Source organism: Tupaia chinensis, unplaced genomic scaffold (genome assembly GCF_000334495.1).
Source record: "Tupaia chinensis unplaced genomic scaffold, TupChi_1.0 Scaffold000459_1, whole genome shotgun sequence".
NCBI classification, from domain to species: domain Eukaryota; kingdom Metazoa; phylum Chordata; class Mammalia; order Scandentia; family Tupaiidae; genus Tupaia; species Tupaia belangeri.
This window is the reverse complement of record NW_006159968.1, coordinates 1,057,805-1,065,474: the sequence shown is the minus strand read 5'-3', so window position 1 is coordinate 1,065,474 and position 7,670 is coordinate 1,057,805. Positions and strand designations below refer to the sequence as shown.

At 43.5% G+C, this 7,670-nt stretch overlaps 1 long non-coding RNA gene across 1 annotated transcript in view; it reads right to left on the bottom strand.

Moving 5' to 3' along the window:
* The window catches only part of LOC106735612 (uncharacterized), a 14,311-nt gene extending 7,818 nt beyond the window's left edge, over window positions 1-6,493 (bottom strand). Inside the window, exons 1-3 of the long non-coding RNA XR_001370910.2 lie at window positions 6,310-6,493; window positions 4,544-4,671; window positions 2,613-2,799 (exon numbers count right to left, since the gene is read on the bottom strand). This is a non-coding gene — a long non-coding RNA (uncharacterized LOC106735612). The remainder of the gene's footprint in view (window positions 1-2,612; window positions 2,800-4,543; window positions 4,672-6,309) is intronic.
* Window positions 6,494-7,670: the final 1,177 nt, after the last annotated feature.

Sequence of the window (7,670 nt, the reverse complement as noted above, 5' to 3'; positions counted from 1 at the left end):
CTTTTTTTTTTTTTTTTTTTTTTTTTAGTTAACTTTCTGCCACAAGATGTGTATACTTGCTGGACAGAGAGGTGGAGAGACAGAGAGGGAAAGTGAGAAATTACCCCTCAGGAGGATGGCCGTGCTGCCATCTCTTTTCCTTCATTCTCCTCCTGGGATGTTGGGAACATATGCATATATACCTGATGTGATTTTCAAGCTTCTGGGTCTGGGACTTAGACTACAGTCAGCCATGTGGAAGTCCAGCACCTTAACCATGACGCCACTGCTGGTCTACCTCTACTTTCAAAAGATCCCTTTCTGCTGCACCCTGTGTGTTTGTCCTGCATCACTCATGGCTATTGCCTTCCTGCTGCAGATGCTCTTCCAATCTTTAACACAGAGCTGGGTCATCTTTCATAGCAGGAAACAGCCTGGAGTGTTATGGGGGCAGGTGAGAGGTGAGCTGCTGGAAACAGGATATGGAGAGAACATTCGGGCTGGTCACAGGGGACAGACAGATGCCTCTGTGTATTGATTTTTTTTCTGAGAAAGAATAGGAAGATTATTATAACTACATTGGGAGTTTTGTTCCCTGTAGTTACTATGTATGTGTGACTCCAGCATTTTCTTGCACCAGGACTTTCAAGACAGAAATATGGATTCTCATATGTGAGCACACTGCACATCGCCCCTGCCCAGTGGGGCCCAAATTGACTCTATGCAGTTAAGGAAGAGATTCTCATCTCTAACCCTTGCTCCCCGGGGGGCTGGGCTTTGTCCTCAGCCTCCCACTCTTGAGCATTTCTTTCTTAAGCTCTTCACCCTAGATCGGCTTTCTGACAATATCCCTAAATGTTTCCAGGCCCTTTGCTCCTCTGCCCTTCCTCTTCCTGTTTCTCTCTTCTGACACTTTCCGAATCCTTAATTTATTCTTTCTGTATATCTTCTTTTCCTCGTTTCTCTCATTATTATATTTCTCTTTTTCTTCCTCTAGTTTTTTCTCTCCTTTCTCATTCTCTGAACCTCTCTTGAGTCTCTATTCTTCATTGAGTTCCTTTTCTCACTCATAGACTCATGGAACAAATGCTTACTTGGCTCCCCTCACAGGTCACACACTCTGGTAGGCTGTGGGGATGTAGTGGGGACATTGTATTATATATAGCTATTAACTATAGCAAGACAGGAACTGCTTGATCTGAAGCTAGTGCCTTCTTCTCTTTCCAGCTCTGGACACTGGCTTTCTTTGGTCCTCATGGAGTCATGTTAGAAGCATAAACTACAGTTGCACAGACCTTGTTTGAAGTCTGGCTCCCTTACTCATAAATTTAATCTTGAGCAAGACTCTTGATCCCCCTGAACTGTCCTTTCCTCATTTTGTGTGCAGTGTTAGGTTGCTGTGGGTGCTTAATATATTTAAGTTCCATCTTTTCCCTTCATTCCCACTGTGATTGAATTCAGAAAGCTTTGAGTCTCTATGTTATGACAGACATTGAATTAAACGTTGTTCATAAGATAAAAGGGGACCCGATCAGTGCTGCAGAGATTACATGTTACACAGGCAATACAGGATCACATGGGAGACTGCAGGCCTGGTTCCCAATTGGCCTGTAGATGCTAAGTATATACACCCATAACCCTGGCTGGCTGGGAAGGTCGGATCATGGCATGAGAGTTTGTCAGCTGTGCTTATTTTTCTCTCTCTCTGTCTTTCTGTCTGTCATTCTCACGAAAGAAGTACACTTTTTTAAAAAAAAAACATGACAAAGTTGGGCCAGCCCATGGAGTGTCAGTTAAAGCAGCTGGAGCCCACATGGCCAATTGTATGGTTCAAATCTCAAGCCCTACAACTTGAAAAATATGCATAGCACATGTGCATACATGACCAAAATCCCAAAAGGAGAGAGAGATGGAGAAGGGATTGCAGTGTAACTATCCCTCATGTGGGGTATTTTCTCATTTTCTTTCTCTCTCTTTCTCTCTTCTGAGATTACATGTCCTCTGGCACTTTTAAAAAATGACAAAGTTATATTTGACTTTCCAGCATTTTATACTTAGTGGAAAAGAGAGCTTGCATATAAATTACACCATAACCCAGGCATAATCTGCATCCACATGTGGCCCATCCCCTCAATAAAGTCACATGTGAAGAAGCCCAGTATAGCCACAAAATGTCATTTTCAGGCATTCTAAACATCTACGTATTTTGAGAAACTTGGATGCTGATCTAATTCGTCATCCACATCAACCCTTCACAGTCTTTCCCCTGAATCCTCTGTACTTGCTTGAGCATCACTCAGACACTCTCCCTCACCCCACAGCTCCTGGGCATCCAGTTCTCCTCTCCCCTCATCCCAACCCTTTGTTCCTGTATTCTCTAACATAAATTTAAATTGACATGGCCTCTTGGGCTAAGATACTTCCCTTTTCCTCTCATCTCTCATATCCAAGCTGCCTTGTAGCCAGTCCAGCAAGTATTTGCCTTTAATCAAGGAAAACATTGAGTACAAGGGCAAAAACAAAGAATGCATGTGTTAGTAAGTCCTGCCACTGTGATGCTAATATAACACCTATTGACAATTACTTCTAACAGTTAATACCTACCAACAATATGTGGCTTTCACATATATTACCTTTCGAAACTCAGAACTCTCAGAAGTGCAATGTAGGGAGCTGCATGGTCAGTTACCTCCTCCTGCTTCTCACCAGAATGCAACTGGCCCACCGGGACCGCAGAGCACCATTGTAGCACCACAAGGGGTGGAGGCAGTTCTTCCTTCTCTGCATGGAGATGAACAATAAAGCCCAGGGTGGCCTCAGCTGCAAAGGAAAGTAGTCATGAGGGCAAAGCAAACATTGCAAAGAAGGCAGGAAACCATGATGGAAAGGGCGGGACTGATCACCCCATGCCTGGGCTCACATTTCCTCTTGAGTTCCTGCCCAGGATTGGTTTATTTTTTAAGCCCCTCTGAGTCAGAAGCCTATTGATGTGTTAAGAGCTGTTCACTTGAAGATTTGGAGTGATCTAACTTTCTTCTTGACAAATGTGTGTTTTCCATATTTTCAGCACTAACCATGTGGGTTTTTAAAAATAACACCAGGCAAAAATATATAAGAAAGAAACAATTTTAATCCATGGCTTATTCAGGGCCTTTGAATTTGTAAGCACCTCTGAGGAAGGGCGGGGCTGGTTGCTGCTGTCACTGTGGCCAGTTACAGGGAACTGACCTCACTGTTGACTTTGAATGTGTTCCAGGCTCTGCAAAGAAAAGAGAGTCTCCACCAAGCCATTCCCTATGATTAAAAACAACCACAGCCATAGTTTCCTTTGGAGCTAGAGTCTGGAGAGAATCCATTCATCTTATAATCAAATTAGATCTGTCAGTGAGTAGGCAAAAAGGCATAAAGCCACTGTGCTTGGGGTCTGGGGCACAGCGCTGAGGTGGGAAGACACCCTGCACTTGAACAAGGGCACTCAGAAGCTTTACAGGGCTTGGGCATTGCCCAAACTGTCAGCTTGCTAGGGCATAGCACCTTTCACTAGCAAGTTTCAGTAGCGGGGGCCCTGCCATCAGAAAGCCAAGACCACATCAAAAAAGGCACCTGAGAAACTCATTTAGAGTGTCCCAATTTTGCCACTCTTCATACCCTCAGACATGACTGGAAAGTCCTGGTTATGAAAGAGGTTGGAAATCTTTATTGGTGGTTTCTTTTCATTCTCCACTGGGAGAAATCTCAGGACTAGTTCAGGTAAAAAGTGTAAGGACACATTCTGTATTAGCAACAGTAATCACCATTCATTGTGTTTACTTTTTTCCATTTAGAGGTCCTCCCTTTGACTTTGGCCATCGTCTCCCATCTCCTGCCCAATCTGGATATAGAGGAAAAAACAAGGCCTGGGTACTGGGCAATACCATGTCCCTTGAACAGTCCCTGATACAGGTAGGACTAGTTACAATTTTTCTATAAAAACTTATGTATTGGGAAGCCTTGATGGTGGTGCAGAGGTAACACTTGACAGTCTGTGAGCCTGACTCTCCCATCAAGGGCTCCGAGTTACATTCAGAGACTTCCTTGAATACTCTGGGCATGCACAGCCTGTCTCAGGCTGGCCGAGGCTGGAAGTAAGTCATGGTACTAGGATTGTGTGGGGCACCTGTTTTCCTGTCCTTCTGGTTTTCTTGTTCATGGGAGAAAACAATAAACTTTAAAACATGATATGTAAGTGGTCTTTTTTTCAGGAATCATGAACTATGGAAATACAAGTAGAGGATATCCAGAAGATATCTTTTCTATTATATTTCAAGAATTCTATCTGAGAATGAAGTTAATGCACAGGACAACAGTCAAGACACTAAAAAAACTGAGAGCCCAATGGCACCAGCCAAGCCCCTTGATCTGGATATGCCTGGAAAAAGTTTCTACCTTGAATTTTAAGTCTATGGTTTGCTTTCTTGCTCTCTTCTTTCTTTCTTAATTTATTTGCATTTGAATTATTTTGAGAGAGACCCATTTTACCAATAAATTAGTGTTCATGAGTGACAGGTCCCATATAGAGGTTTACCTGACTGAAGGTCGGGTATACAGTATGGAGAGTCCTCTGCTGTGTCTGGGAAGCTGGCAGTTTCTCTTCTACGTGATGAGAAAGCAGACCCTCCAACCCTGAGTCTTCTGAGTTTGGTACTTGAAGAACTTGTAGACAATATCAACCATGTTAGAAAGTATTTTTTCTCATGTTACAACTCTCCCTACTACATTGCAGCCTTCCATCCAAGCTAATCCTCTTGAAAAAAGAAGGAAATGGTGAGTATTTCACTTAGAGGCATTTTCTGCCTCAGTTGTGATCTCCAGATTTATGACGCTTGCTTGTGAATTTGCAAAAGCCCACATCCTTACCTCTTAAAGCTAGTGAGGCTGACAGGTACAGCTGGAAACAAGATTGTGGTCCAGCGGGAGCTGGAAATGGGGGAAGCTTGATCTCATGTGTTCCTCCAGAACCATCCTCTCGTGTAGTCTAATGTACAGCCCGAAGGTAAGGCACTAGGACAGGTTAGCCTTCCTCCCCTACTCCCCTTCCATCACCCATGGAAGCCATTTAGTTGATGAGCAACAATAACTTCAAAAATGTATCCAGATTTAAAGATTGACTCAAAAAGCTCTTGTCTTTGGTTACCAGCTAGTGGTGTTTATAGAAACTGAATCATTCAACAGATGACTAAGATTTTAGGGGAGTGGTAGGGAGAAAGAACTTTAATCCTGGCAAATGTAGGTCAATTGATTGCACAACTCTCGAAGCCTCTGAGACTACGAGAAGCGGACTGCTAAAGACCAAAGGCCTATAGAGAAAGCCAGCGTTTGTCTCAAACAAGGTGGCACAAAAAAATAGACAAAAGAAAGTCTTTCAAAGAGTAGACGTGAATGGGCCAGATTAACTGATCAGAAAACTCCTTGGCCTGCCAGAACAGTTGATTCTGACCACAGTGCCCAGTAGGATGGCTGTACAAATAGATGAAATGCCCCCCTCCCCATACAAAGGTAGAGACAACTTTTGACCTTATAATTTTCCTGCCTTCCCCCAGTATTAAATACTGGATGTGTCACTTCTAGTTAAAATTATTAGAAGCTTTAGGGCTGCTCTGTGGCTTAGTAGTTAAGGAAACTGGATCCCGTGTGGGGTTAGAATTCAGGTCCTGAAGGCTTGAAAAACATGCCGGGCACATGTGCGTGTGTACTGAAAATATCGGTGGAGAAATGGAGGAGAAGGGATTATAGCATGACAATGCCCTACTGGGCGAAGAGGGTACTTTCTTCCTCTCTGTCTCTCTCTATATATATCTTTGGTGACTGTACATACCCCCTGGCAAATTTAAAAAAATCATTACAAATACCATAGGTTGAGAGATCATAAAAAGATACAGCAGAAAATAATTAATAAGAGTTCAATCATAAAGTGTGGGTTTGGAACTGGATGCAGTAACTGAAAGCATTTTTGGGCGTGTCTCTCTCTGGGGAAGATTTTGGCACATTTTCATTTATATATGGGATGATTTTTTTTTAAAAAAAGCAAGAAGTATTTCTGAAACTTGCAAAAGGAAGGATGCACAAATGTACAGGGCAACCAAGGGATGGGATGCAATATTTAAAACTCATCTGCTTTCTTTAGGTTTACTAATTGCCCCCCTCATTCTGTCTGTTCACACTGAGGTTGTCAGAGTCCTATACTTGTGAGTTACAAGGTGTTTCAGTGAACAACTGCTGTATCACACATGACCCTAAAACTCAGTGGCTTGAAATAACACTGATGTACGACTTCCATCCTCTATGGCTCACCTGGTCTCAGCTCTGTCCTCCCGTCCTCAGCAGGGGTGATACCACTGTATGCTTCTGGTAGCTTTTGGGGCCTGTGATATCCAGGATGAGTTGAAGAAAGTGAAAATGGGAGCCACAAAGTCTTTTAGGACCTAATTCCGAAAGTCACACTGTCCTTCCACAACATTCTGTGGCTCAAAATGAATCACCAGGCCAACTCAGATTCAAGGGGTGGAACCTCAATTTCCCTCTTTATGGGAGAAGCGGTATGTGTGGACAAGCAATGAGAGCAATGTTGATAGATCTCTTGGCTAATAATCTACTACAGTCCATTCCCTGGCTACAAATATTCAGTCTGAAATGTGGTCAGGCATGTGAAACCTGTACCTCTAGCTTAGTCACTAAATAGGGGCCAAGTATTTAGTCTTTCTGATTCTGTAAGTTGCCTGAATTCTGATGAGGTTTCTGCTTCACAGGCAGTTGGCTAGTGTTATTTGTGTGCCTGAAGATCTCGAAAACACATCCCCAGTGCTCTTGCACAGGGCACTGTGCTCAGGAGAGCCTAGCACGGCTTAATGCTCTCAGAGTGATATCTTACAATTCCTGATGCATTTATCTTTGCATTTGTGTTTTGTATATAACAAGATAAGTTAGCATTCAGAGTGCAGGCTCACATGGGACCCCACTTCCCACTGTACCTCTCCTGTCTCCTTAACTACCTCCCTAGATTGGATTTTCAGCCACCTTCTCCCTGTATTGTGTTATCTCAGCTCAACCTGTCATTTCTCCTTGCCTAAATCACTGTTACTCTCTGCCTGGGGTGTTGACCAGGCCAGGTAAGCAAGAGGAAGCTCTTGTTCTGCCTCCCTACTTCCTGTACATGCCCCCCCGCCCCGACCCCATTGGGGGAGTTTCAGGTCAGTCATCCATGCCCCGTGACATCTTGGGATAGGTCATAGTAGTGACTATTCTTGTCCTGGCCTGGCAGCACCATGGTACTTCAAGTGAGTAATTCAGACTCTTCGCCATTTCTGATTCAGGTGACTAGCTTATGACATAGAGGTTATAATGCCTTTGGGGGATCTCTCTCTCTACAATGGTTTCCAGGTGGCAGGTGGTGGGATGGAAAAATGCCTGAATTGACTTCCTCACCCTTGACTGGCCTCGGGCACTGTTCCAGTCATTTCCAGATGACGTGTCAGTTCACCATTCAGGACCAGAATCAAGTAAGTGTGCCCAGAAGCTCCTAAGTATAACCTAAAGGGCCTCTTCCCATTCACTCTCTATCCTTTCTGTGGTAATACTTACTACTCTGTGACATTATATATATTTTAAAATATGAGTTTGTTTGCCTTCACTCTTCTGTTAAGATAAAAGCCTCC